A 5,594-nucleotide genomic window follows, 5' to 3' on the forward strand; every position below is an offset into this window, starting at 1 on the left:
TTTTTAAGAAAATGATATATAATTACACTAATATAATCGAACAGGTTAGAGACGTCCTATATACACACTATTTGGCAAGGAACGCATTGACTACAACAGTTTACCTCAAGGACTTCTTAAAATGTACATCTGGAAATTGTAAATATTTAAAACCATTAAAGACAGTAAAGAGAATATAAGCTATGTGTAGTTTTAGCTGCAAATACATTGGTGCCTTCTATCTCTAATGACTTCTATTGATTTTATCATAAAAGATACATATGTGCAGCCCGTGTATTTAATAATCCACGAAAATGAACTGGCATACGTGGCCAATATAAGAACGATAAATAATCGGAAAAAAATGCAAATGAAGCTGCTACGGTAACGCTACTGCAGACACGTCTTTCTGGCTGTAACCGGAAGAGATGTTATGATTAAACACAGCAGAAACGGTAACTGCTTAATATACGTTTAGTTTGTACACTCTGCTTAAATTATCCAGTTATCAGCAGTTTCTTTTGCGTGCATAAAACAGAAATAAGCTATTAAACCTCAAATAACAAATTAATACAAGCATGCATCTGTACCAGAGACAACTAAATGTTTCTAGCTAATATCAAAATACCTTCATTATTTGACAGGCGATTACGCTTACAAAAATACTTAGGAGACCAAAATTTGCTACAGTGTATTATGGCTATCTGTACTTGCCATTACACAGGACAATGCATGGATATACAAAATATCATAATATAGTAATTCAACATTGCATATTTTGGGGATATTAGCTTTTTACAGAGCTTGGGTGCGAATATTTTTCTGTCCGCTTCACATTTTATTTTTCAAGGTTTTTACTTTATTAACACAGCCAAACAGCGTGATTGGTAACAACATCATGCTAGGAAACACAACATTGTCGATTCTAGTCCAACTACAGGAGAATACAATTTCTCAAATAACTGGGGAGCTAATGTGGGTACGTGAGAAACCTTGCCAGTAGCTTCTCGTGGGTCGGTGTTCTTCCTCCACCAGTTATAATGGCTACCATGTGTAGCCTATCTTGTGCTAAAAAATGGTATTAAATACTACAACAATAATAACTTGGGAGATTTTTGATGTTCGAGTTGGCAAATTATGAAAATGAAACTAAATCTGGTGACGCATGGTCGATATCAGTTACAAGTATGTTGGCATGCATAACTCTTGAGAACGTACGACTTCCAGTGGCTTCTGGGCTTCTAGTACATTGTTTGGCAAACTTGGGGCTCAAATGAGGTTGTACTGGAAACGTAACTGACATAGAATGCACATGTTAGCTTGATCGACAGCACTACATAGTTGTATGCCAATAATCTCGAATTAAAAAATAAAAAAATCGGACAGAGATATCTCCTTTTCTGTTGAATAATTACCATGTTATTGTTGTTGTTGTGGAGTTTAACGCCATTTTTCAGCACAAGATAGGCTATGTATGGCGGCCAGTATCAGTGGTGGAGGAAGAACCCGGGAAAACCCCAGGAAGAACCACCGACCCACGAGAAGCTACTGGCAAGCTTTCTCACATACCCACACTGGCCAAATCCTACAATGTTATATATATAGGCAAATTCTCATATTGACGCTCATATTTGGAAAGAATTTACGGAGATTCTTTCCTACAACTGGAATACAAAAAATGTAGCAGAAAAGCTTAAATCACTATTTTATGCACCATACAGATTTACCAAAGAGGCTAAAAAATATTATATACTTCTTCAGCAACATATCAAGAATATATTGATATATCAATTAACTTAGGAATCATCTTCGAACGGCACCAATCCAGGCTTGGTCAAATTTGTCAGGAGAAAAAGATAAAACCATTACTTTATATTGTGCAAGAAAAAATGTAGCCCCGGTCGTTCACCAAATCACCCAATTTTAGTGAATACTCTGGTAATATGAGCAAATATTCTAGCAGCAGTGAAGATCCCCAAGGGCAAATCGATTAGATGTTTTGGGTATTTATATAACAATGGTACCCAGACTTCTCAATAGTCATGTGGATAAATGAATTTGATTACAACAATGCTGAAGAAAAGCAACGAGAGTATTAGAAATAGATTTCATAACCTGTTACTAAAAGCCATGATGCAAAAACTGTTCAGGAAATTTACCAATGCTCCAAGACATTTAATGTTATTAGACACTAATGAACAAAGTCTGGTCATATTCGAGTTGTGATATTTTGCCACGCTGGGTCATTTGAGCTGCTTTGTAAGATGGAATTTATTTCATCAAGAGCTGCATGGGAATTTAACGAGGATTCCAAAAATAACAAGTCTGTTTATTTAACAGGCCTGATTTAAAATTTCAAATTACCATAAAATCATGCAATGGACTCTGTAAAGTTCACTATCTGCCAATCATGGAAACCCGTGTGCCATTTGATGCATACATTATAGCTTGATTAACTTCCATAAATACTATCCTTTCTTTCTGCCTAGGATCTTGATTGAGGTCATGGCGCATAATCGAACCAATCAATTTTACAACCCATTCAATTAGAAATAAAGCAAAATGGGTCCTATCATAGATGTTGGCCAGTTGCACCTTAGTTTGTTGACCTCAGTGATTGACACACAAGAGTGAAAGTAAGGACTTTTGCAAAGATTACAAAATCAAAGGCCAAGGGTTAAAGGTCAGTTGTAAAATGTAATGGAATGACACTACAATGAATTTTTCATCATAATAAATATTTGACATAATAATTAATATTTATGCATATTTGAACTTTTGACAGAGATGATCTATCCAGTCTCTTCATTAACATTTTCATGCACTTAGAATGACATTTCAAGACTTTGTTGCTCTTGTATACATTTAATTAATATTCATTACTTTTTTATGTCGATAAAATTGTTCTTGTTTAAGGAGGTATTACATCATATCCCATAGAAACTTAAAGGAACTCAATTCTTTCATCTGCAAAATGCAAGGTGAATTACAATACATTACAGACGTTCATACAGTTATCAAATATGGATGGGTTGGGCTTAGTGCATGGAAACATCAATTTCATGGTCAAAGGTGAGGGTCACTGTGACTAATAGAATAAGTCTATGCACATTAACTTGAATTCTCCATCATCATCTATGGTTGGAAAACTGGATTGCTTGCAGAAATGAATAAGTCTCTCATTTTAGGGAAGTCTGTCGTTGGGGGGGGGTCAAAGGTCAAGGTCGCTGACTGAAAGAGTAAAAATGGGTTATGTACGATAACATTAGTTCCACATCAAATATCTAGCCCAATCTGTTGGATGGCTTGCACAAGGAATAAATCTACTGATGTTTGGGTCAAATGCTAAAAAGCACTGTAACTGAAAGCAGAGAATTTGTGCTGGACAATAACGCAAGTTCCACATTATAAACTTAGACAAAACTTTGTGGACAGCTTACAATCAGGATAACAAAGAAGCATGTCAATTTGAGGATCAAAAGGCCAAAGGTTAAGGTTACTATGACTGAAACAAGAAAAGTATGGTAGGGTCTGTCAAATTTTAGATATCTACATCATGGACTATTAATCATGGTCATATATAACTTGGCAAATAGTTGATTTTGTACTAACAGTGAGAAACAGGACTTACTGTACTTCATTCGCCCTTGAAGGTTCTGTCTTTGGATTTCTTAAGTTTTATTTATTTTCTTACATCAAAGTAAGTTACCATATCTTATAGATGCAGGTGTATTGTGCTATTTTTCCATCTTGGAAAAAGCCTTGAAAAAACTGATATTGGAGAGGTGACCACATACCTTGACATGTGCCAGAAACTGGGAACTGAATCTGAGATAGACCTAATACACTTTGGCATTATTACACTTGAGCATTACTGCTTTGTTATCTAGTTCTCATACCTGTCAACTTTTCAAAACACAAGTAGGGAAATTGAACCCAAAAAATATAAGGAAACTGGGACTTTAAAAAAGTGAGGTTTTCTGACAGCATTTTTAAGGCCTCGTTTTCACTAAATATTGACCAATCTTTCAGGTCTAATATGTGTGAAATTCTCAAAGGATAATTGTTTCTCCCTGTGTGTGCCTTAATTTTACCCAGGACATGCCCTCCTTTCATGTTCAAGTAGTTGTGGCCCAACTACACAACAGCTTAAGGTTAGTCTTCAGTAAACAAGCAAGAAAGCCAGTATGACTAATTAACAGTCAATTCATATCATTTGAATTTTCTTGTGAAAAGGACTGGCTCTCTGCTGAGATACTTCAAAGACAAGATTTTATACAGTGTGTTATGTAAGCACCAGCAATTGATTGGAATAAATAATTTGATGTAATGGTGCCATAATATGCAATCTCAAGCTACCATAGATGTTGCAACTATTTTTCCCACATTTTATATCCCACCTTATTTCCTTGTTGTCAACTTGTAAGGCATTATACATTGTTTACTAAATAACATTTATTCTGAATTAGATTTTTTGTGTGAACATATTCTACATCGTATGTTTTTCGATCCATCTTTGAATTTAATGATGGTAATTAACATCTCTATATATGGTACAGTCATGGGTAAGTTTCTTTTGAGGGAATGGAGATGCTACACTATTAACAATGATCATTCTTGGGACTGAAATTAATTGCTCACAATTTTATTGCTGTGGTCTTTTTTTGTGGTAATTTTCTGATTTTAATACTGTGGGGATAAAAAAAAGTTAATAAATTTACATGAATAATGTTTGAACTTAACAGTCTATTTACTAAAGAAAAACTTCTTTGTACTTTGATAATTATTTCATTACAACAATATTCAAAGGTGATAAAACAGAATATGGCTTCTTTGGATTGCATACAATATATCTATTTATGTAGAATTGTTTTTAGAAGAAATGAAAATCAACAGACGTAATGTAATAATTGGGAGTTCTGTACAAACATCAGGATATATTATGAAATTGAGAGGTAGGCATGGAAGGACCCCAAAAATCAGGTTTTTCTCGCTGTATAAAGTTGACAGGTACAAGTCCTTAAAAATGTAGCATTTATCGAACCTGTTAAATACTACAATGCTGCAATGAATAAGGTCAGTGATAATTTCATGCTTCATGGCAAATTCATTGGAATTGAATAGAAACATACTTTAGCAGAGACTGACCAACTGGCCCCGATGTATATTACAAAAAATAAAGATTATCTGACATAGTAATCATAGGAATAATACAGGAATAAACAAATATTGAATGAAATTCAATATGTGTAGAACTCGGTAAAATGAAAGTCGTATCTCAGAATCCTGGATTAAGGGAGCAACTTTTAGGTTGGCAGGTCATCATATATTTTGTGTGTGTGTATGTGTGTGTGTCCCTAAATGAGGATGCAATACAGTCTTAATTATAGCCATTACTGGGGTGGGGATATGTTTGCACACATTTCAACAAGTGCTGTGTAAGGGAGCGAGAGAGAGTGCATTGCCATGGATGTTGTATAATGGGAGATGTGTGCATGTTCATTACCATTAGTGTGGTATAACGGTGTATGTGTGCACATTGCCACAAGTGCCTGTTTAATGAGAAATATGTCAAATTATAGAGATCATACACTAAGTTTATTACTGAGTACATG

Source organism: Sinohyriopsis cumingii, chromosome 18 (assembly GCF_028554795.1).
Source record: "Sinohyriopsis cumingii isolate HCF-2022 chromosome 18, ASM2855479v2, whole genome shotgun sequence".
In the NCBI taxonomy this organism is placed as follows: Eukaryota; Metazoa; Mollusca; class Bivalvia; order Unionida; family Unionidae; genus Sinohyriopsis; species Sinohyriopsis cumingii.